Source organism: Camponotus vicinus, unplaced genomic scaffold (assembly GCF_025532165.1).
Source record: "Camponotus vicinus isolate PSW18456_S1 unplaced genomic scaffold, iyCamVici1.0 SCAF_12, whole genome shotgun sequence".
Taxonomy (NCBI): domain Eukaryota; kingdom Metazoa; phylum Arthropoda; class Insecta; order Hymenoptera; family Formicidae; genus Camponotus; species Camponotus vicinus.
In genome coordinates this window covers 3,728,259-3,737,039 of record NW_028141948.1, presented here as the reverse complement: position 1 = coordinate 3,737,039, position 8,781 = coordinate 3,728,259, and the positions used below count along the sequence as shown (strand labels likewise).

At 27.7% G+C, this 8,781-nt stretch overlaps 1 long non-coding RNA gene across 1 annotated transcript; it reads right to left on the bottom strand.

Annotated features, from left to right (window-relative positions):
• Positions 1-106: 106 nt before the first annotated feature.
• Positions 107-3,456, bottom strand: LOC145962592 (uncharacterized). Its single transcript, XR_014435886.1, has 2 exons — positions 3,118-3,456; positions 107-837 (listed from the first exon to the last, which is right to left on the bottom strand). It is a non-coding gene; the product is annotated as an uncharacterized LOC145962592 (long non-coding RNA).
• Positions 3,457-8,781: the final 5,325 nt, after the last annotated feature.

Here is an 8,781-nt window from a genome sequence, read left to right as displayed (position 1 = left end):
AGGGACGTAACACTATATATATATATATATATATATATATATATATATATATATATATATATATAATAAATTGACAAATTGTTATTTCATCACAATTACTTTCAAGGTCAATTTTAAGATTGACAGAGGCACTTTGAGAAAAAACATTTGATACAAAAGTTTCTTATTTTTTCACGTACAAGTCGAATCTGTAGTAAAAAGTACCATGTTTTGATATTGATTTTTAAAAATCAATTCTCTGGAAATTAATTATTACTATACAACATATATTACTATATGTATTATTTTATAAATTACCGAAAATTAATAATAATTAATTTCAACACAAACTTACACATTTTATATTTTATATTTTATAAAAAGATAATCGAAGACAATTAGAGAAAATGTAAATTTGAGCACTCTCCAATTGAGTTGAAAACTAGAATTTATCTGTTTATAAGTAAATATCTCTTTTTTTTGAGATAAGAATTTTATTTTATTTTACTTTGTATTTTTGAAAAACGTTGTAACTTCTCGTCAATTTCGCGAAATTTCACGAGCAAACGAGAATTCGGACAATGGTTTAGTTGAGTTAATGCTAATGTTTTTTATTTATCTTTGCGGAATTTCAACAACAGAAAAGAGGCGATCTTGTATCTTTTTAAGTTCACGAGAGCGATATTTTTAGTTTAGGAAAATATTTGATGTAAAAGAGGATCTTATCATGTATAAGAATTTCCTTAGGATCCTTCCTCTTTACAAATCGGTCCTTCGCAGCACTCTGGGTAAGGCTTGCTGGGATCCACGTCGCGATAACCGATTTCCTTCCCTACCGGACATTGGTATAAAGGACACCTGAAAAAAGAAACAATAATAATAATATTAGAAATAATAATAACAATAATAATAATATTAGAAATAATAATAATAATAATAATAATAATATAAATATTAGAATAATAATAATAATAATAATAATAATAGAAATAATAGAAATAATAATAATTGAAATTGTCGAAATTCAACGAGATTAGAAAATAGATAAAGTAATATTGGAAATAAATAATTTTGTAGAGAAAACTTTATTATTAAATAGAGATATCATTAGTGTTATTATATTTATTAGAAGAGAAAGATGTAAAATTTGCAAATGTTAAATAATACATAAGCTATCTCTCTTATTTCACAGAGTATCATCTTGTTGCAGTATAACTAAAATAAACCATAGTCTCTTTAATTTATTGATAAATAAATCGTGCTCTAGAAATCATATACTTTCTCTACGTCGCAATCTCAAGTAGACTCTTCTCGATTATTTTTTTTTAATTTTTTAAAATTAAATGATCAATCGTGTATCAATTATCGTTGTCGCGCATTTCGTGGAAATCTATTTTTGCAATCAATTGCAAAGTGAAAGGTCGGAATAACCGGTTATCAAAAGTTCGTTATATAAGAACCGATTTTCTTGAATAGAGAATTAAACGCTCGAAAACATCAATTAAAAGCAACGCGATTTTTTCTTTCAGGATATCACAAAGTCTTGATGTAATGAGGAGATATTTTAAGAAGGATTAATTTCACAGATAAAACTTGGACTTATGCGAGTATTGATATTGTACCCTCCAGGTAACAAGTAATGCGTAAACATCCACGAGTATGTTGACCCAAAATTAGAGTCTCGCCGCCAAACGAACAGCTGCCTATGTACCCGGTAAGCAAAATGCGCGCAAATTGCCAGCAGATTGGCGACAGATTTCCACAAAAGTTGCTAACAGATTGGCATCCGTTATGTCCGCAATAGGCTCACGATTTGCTAGCAAAACCTGCTCACAGAATCTGACAGCAGATTATTAGCAAAAACCAAGCAGGATCTGCTAACATCACTTGATGTCAAATTGTCGGCAGAAACCGAGCAGGATCTGCGCGCGTGTAATCTGACGGCAGATTGGCAGCAGATCTCGAGCAGAATCTGCAGCTTCTGGTCATTCATATAAATAAGTAATATAAATACAATAAAATTAATTACTACAGATGTTAAATAAAACTATTATCGGCGAGTTATCGACGAATTAATTACAATTTTCTTCTAATACAACATATAATATGTAATATGTTATATCGTAGTTATATCTCACATAGTAAAGGACTCAATTTAATTAAATTAATAATAAAGTAAATGGTGAAAATAATTAAATTTAACTTATAAAACTTGAGATATAATTTATTTAGAATTAAATTCTTCCTTTATGCTTCAAATAGGCAGTAAATGAATAATTATCCATTTATCCTATTGATTCCAATCAGTTTAATATTCTGAATCTTATCTGCTTGTATCACATATCAGAAATTAAAGTGATAGAAATAGTTATTATATTTTTGATCTTTTATTAATAATAGCGACTTTATATATATTTCTGACAGAAATTTGATTGCGAGAAAATACATCACATAGCGGTAAGCGAAGGAACTATCGAATCAAATGCAGATTGTTGCCAATTTGCCATCAGATCACGCATGCAAACCCTGTTCCACTTCTGCTGTCAATCTGCAGTCAAATTGCGCGCACGCAGATTCTGCTTGATTTTTGCCGACAATCTGATATCAAGTCATGTTAGCAGATTCTGCTTGGTTTCTGCCACCAATCTGAGATTCTGTGAGCAGCCTCTGTTCGATTTTTGACATTAATTTGTCAACTTAATTGGTAATAACAGCTTCAGTACCAAATTTGTAGCCGTTTTGCTAACATTAGTTGATAGCAGACACTTGGCATGATATGCTTTCTACAGACTTTGCTATCTGGGTAAATAAGATCTTATCGTAGAGAGGCATCGTACGCACGGAAGCATCTCATTAGCCTTTACAACATTTTTGGAATGATTAGTTAAAGGACAGAAGCTTCTTCAAATTTTAAGCCGCTCCACTACTTATGATACTTCTAATTTCACAGCATCTGCATATCTTCTTCTCAGCAATATCCTTTACAACATCATACATACTTTTTTCTTTCATATTGAATTGTTTTATTTTATCTTATCTTATTATAGGTAGAATATATAATTTATTATCATTCATTTTTAGTTACACTACTGCAATAACATTCAATTGTTACTTAATCAAGCAAAAAATATCTCTTACCTGCGTGAAATTTAAATCCGGACACATGGAAACACTTTCTTCCTGGAGGCTGTTTGAAGGGGTATAATCCTTCGGTATAAAAGTGATAGTTGCCTTTGTGTGTGTCAGTACTAAACCGTTCAATAAAACACATAAAATTGTTTCAAACATAATTTGCATTTTTCGTAAACGGTGCACTCAATCGGTTACCGTTGAATCCTCAATTAATTTTTTTCTTACTCTACTAATTCTCATGTGTTAATCGAATTGATATTAATTCATATACAGGGTGACCCATTTTAATCCATCCAGTCGAATATCTCGAAAACCAAGCCCGGGAGAGAAAAATGTTTCAGACAAAAGTTGTATGGTTTCGAGGGGGCCATAAGATGGTACCATTGGTTTGACCTTGAAGAGTCATTTGAAGGTCACATGAAGGTCACTTCAATTTTTTTAAACGGAACACCCTATATATTTTTGCACATTCTTGTAGCTTATCTCGAGAGCTTTCCAAAACACTATAATTAAGTACCTTTTTGTTAAGTACTTTTTGAGTTATGAGGCTTGAAATAATTTCTTAATTTTACATAAACCGTAAAATATCTTGTAAAATATTCATTTTTCGATTATCTTATCTTAATACTTTTATGTACAAAATAATGAGAGGAATCAATTGGTGTAAAGAAAACACATAGTTGTTTTTAAAAAAAAATATGGAATTGTTAATTGCAAATTACATATTTTTTCTTAAAAACAACTATGTGTTTTCTTTACACCAATTGATTCCTCTCATTATTTTGTACGTAAAAGTATTAAGGTAAGATAATCGAAAAATGAATATTTTACAAGATATTTTACGGTTTATGTAAAATTAAGAAATTATTGCAAGCCTCATAACTCAAAAAGTACTTAACGAAAAGGTACTTAATTATAGTGTTTTGGAAAGCTCTCGAGATAAGCTACAAGAATCTGCAAAAATATATAGGGTATATTCCGTTTAAAAAAATTGAAGTGACCTTCACGTGACCTTCAAATGACTCTTCAAGGTCAAACCAATGGTACCATCTTATGGTCCCCTCGAAACCATACAACTTTTGTCTGAAACATTTTTCTCTCCCGGGCTTGGTTTTCGAGATATTCGACTGGATGGATTAAAATGGGCCACCCTGTATATACATATATTTTCGATAAATTCCTTAAAACTCAGTTTTAAAAAATCGCAAGTTATTATCTTCTAATATTATGCTTTTAGATTTCTCTTTATGGTCGCGATCACAATATATATCTTAAGATTAAATTAGGGAATTCTTAGTAAATAAATAATTTCTATTTTTTTTAGGAGAACAAATGACAATGCAAAATGATACAAATGATCATTTGATTGTATAGCGAACAAAGGAATGTAATTATTATCAGCTTTCCTTTTTCATTAATATTATAGTAGAAAAACGTTAATAAAAAGATAACCACAATCAAAAAACTATCAAAGAAGTTATAGAATTATAGATCTTGTAACATTTTCAGCCATATTCAAGCACACGCAGCGTGTAATCGAATTCACTTAAATATTTATTATATCTTTGGTTTTATTAAATATGTAATTATGACAATTCATTCGTACGATTGTGTTACTACGTATGCTTTTCAAAATCCACTATTTGTACACAATTTTTTGTGATATTCATATGATGCAGTTTGAATCAAACGATAAGTAACGCGGTAGTGTGTTTGGCTAGCGATCACAATACTAACTGACTTCGAATGATCAATCTGATCATATGTTGCCATGACGTCTTATTAGCTGCATTCCGTTTGTAATTTATTTTTCTCCACGGAGATACTCGCGTTATTTCAAAAAGAATTAAAATCTTTAAAAACTGTTCGACAAAAAGTTATATATGTATAAAACAAAAATAGTTCTATGTATAAATAAAAATAATTATATGTATATATAATTGTTTAATGAATTTTATTAAACTTTTTATATTAATTTATTTTTGAGTATCTTCTCTTTGGAATAAGAGGCACGTTTACTATATAAGAAGATATTCTGATTATAAGAAAAGTAATACTGGATTTAAAAAAGTGATTTATACGTTTTCTGTGACATTCATATAATGCAGTTTGAATCAATACATAGCGTTTTTAGTATAAATCTAGTAGTTCTAGTATAAATAAATACAAATTTCCAATAGCACATAAATAACTAAAATAAATAAAATAATTGTACGAGTTATTATTATCGTTATTTGTATCGAATAATCTTATAATATAATAGCGTATATAATATAACTTTACTTAATATTAACTTAACATAATATACTTAATATAATATATAATATTATATAAAATAAAAAACTTATAATATTAATTACTTTATTATTTTAATTATACTATTGTAATTTTATATACGACAATTTTTATATGCGCCAGTGTGCATTAGTGCATCCAATCAAATTCTCTCTTTCTCCCGCTATAAATCAATTACTTTTTCCAAAAAAGTGATAAACACTTTAATTACGTGAAATATAATTGAAAATAATTGTGTAATGCTCCGGTCTCCTTTTGTGACTTATTCAGTCCATTCATATATTAAATGATATACAACATTTTTATTTTCAAACATATTTTTATATTATTAAAGAAACATTCTGCTAAGAATAATTAAGAATAATTCTGTATGTTAAGAATAATTAAGAATAAATTAAACAAGTATTTACATAATGGTCTCTTTTTAAATTCATGCATAATAATAGACGTATTTTCAAATATTTTATAAATTTATAAAAATTTATTCCCTCCACAGCAATGATATATGTATGTACAACGATTTATATGTACAGTTTGAAATAGGAGAAAGCTCTAAAACATAATATAAAAAAAGAAAATTACAATTGTTTGTTAACATTTATGAATTTACAAAATAGTTAACATTACATTAAAAAGTGTGCAGATCTTATATAATATATAAAATACAAAAATACACATGTTGAATATTTAATAAGTATCGTAAGAAAACAAACATTCAATTATTAGTACATGCATATCCATCTATAATTTTTTCTTCATTAACTAACAATAAGTTATTTATATCAGTTAGATAATACATATAACAATAATATTTATTGGATTCAATATATCATCTCTTCTACGTCACTTCTTAGAACTATAATATTTTCGAGACAAAATTTGAAGTTTGATTTAATTTTCGCTGCATTGCAACAAGACAGCATTGATATCAAATGGACAGTTAACCTTTAATTATCAATTGTCAATAGATGACGTAATACAACGTTTTATGACACGTGACTGTCGTCAATAAATAACTTAAGATATGCTATGATGCCCGAGGTAGCATATATTCGTTTTATATACGTTTCTTACACGTATCCAATATTTTTTAATCGTAAAACATTAATAAGAAACGTTTCTATAAAAACGTTTCTATATTTTTAAAACCATAGTTAAGGAAACATATTTTTCATAATATTCTAATATAGACAAAATAAAAACTAATTTTTATTAATCAAATTATAACATATTTTTCATAATATTCTAATATAGACAAAATAAAAACTAATTTTTATTAATCAAATTATATATACATATATACATACATATACATATACATACATACATATAAATATATAGGGGAGACCGGGGCCAAAAGTAACATTTTTTGTATTATAGGTCACTAATTAATTATCGTTAGAGATATAAAAAAAAAGGTTATATGTTAAAAAACTCCATTTATTGCTCTATTATTATACCTATGTTTCAATCTCAAATGACAGATATTTAAAGAGCTACTATAGCTTTTCGCAAGTTCGTTGTTACTTGCAAGATATTACTTTTATCTTGGGGGCCTGGGACGAAAGTAACATAATCTGGGGATAAAAGTACCAGTTCTTATTTTCGGGAAAATAAAATATATATGAAATATATATATTGCCTCTTATTATTCATTTTAATTTGTTAATTTTGGGGAGCGTTTAACTTTGTGTAATTTTATGAAAATATATATGACTTTTTTCAATTTAAGGCAACTTTTATTATAATCTTTTATTAAGCAAGATAACTTTTATTTTTTTTTTGTATTATATTATATTAAAATAAAAAATAAAATAAATATTTTTTTTATCATCTTTGAAAAACTTAAAAGAAATAATCTTCGTTAAGCAAAATAATTATAAGTTATATCATAAAATAATTATACTTAATATCACACCAGTTTTGTACTTTTTTAAGTCTAAATAATAGTTTAATTCTAAATAATAATATAAAAATTGTATGATAACTACTACTTATACAAAAGAAATTGGTATCTATTCCGAATCAAAATTATGGCATACGTAATAAGAATCGCCTTTGATACAGTTATTATGGGACCAGCCCTTATACTTTAAGCATTGAAACGTGTTACTTTCGTCCACAAAGTGTCGTGTTACTTTTGTCCTCAAACACATTTTTTAGAATAAAAGGATTATAATCTAAATATGATGCAAGACGTAGCCAAATCAACTATAAAAACTTATGAATACATTTTAGAAGAATACATCGGCAAATAATTACGTCAATATATACACTTTAATTAGATACAAAATAGATACAAAAAAACTAAAACAAGAAATACTTAGGTGAATAATGCAAATACATTAATTTCACTACTGCATGTGCAATCAGCGCGATCGTTCTACAACAATTAGCTGAAAAGGAAGAGAATCGGGGCGTACGCGTTTGAATATATAGTACAAATTATTCAACATATTGTGTAGTTTATTACGAGACTTGTTACTTTCATCCCCGGTCTCCCCTATTTAGAAAGTTATATTTCAAATTAGAAAAGGTACTACTACTAACAAAATTTTACTACTAAAAAAATAAAAAGATAGAAATTTGTCCATAGAAAATTTCACTAAAGAGAAAAGAAAGAAGAAATTTTTTTTCATGAACTTTTGTTCTTTGTATTTGTGTAATAAAATCATTAAAAATGGCGTGCGTATCATTAAAAATATTTGCATATTAATAAGCGATAGAGAAAAAATCAAAGTAGCTAGAAAAAAATGAGAATCTCCGAAGACGGATAATCTGGATTAAATTGGATGAATGAAGATGTGGGCAGAATCGGAAAAAAATTTCTCTACGTTTGCCCTCACCGTATCTCGTCTTTGATTCACGCGATCGATTTGTTAGAATTTCTCGAAAGAAAAAAAAAGATCATCCGATACATTCTTGTAATTAGAACTTGACAAATTATACAAAAATAGATTTACGTCGAACAAATCATCGAACGATCCGATTACGATTACATAACTAAGAATTTTTCTGCATTGATATAGCGAAATCCGATTGGTTTTCCGTCTCACATGGACTATTATTTTCTAAACACATGATATGTACAAATTAATTTTAAATTTATATAACTACAATGGTCATCGTGCTACTGTTTTACTTTGTTTCATTTAATGAGGATTTATTCAAGGAATATTACAATTGCCAGAGGGAAAGTACAATCAGTCCCGCGAGAGAAATATATGTATTATATAATAAATCTAACGTAAGCTTTTTCGCAAAACATAGTCTATAAAATTTCTATTCCTCGACTGTTATCTGTCAACTTCGAGAGAATGGAAGGCAAGTAGAGGAAATGTAAATAATGTAAAAGTCGATGTACTCTCCGATTGA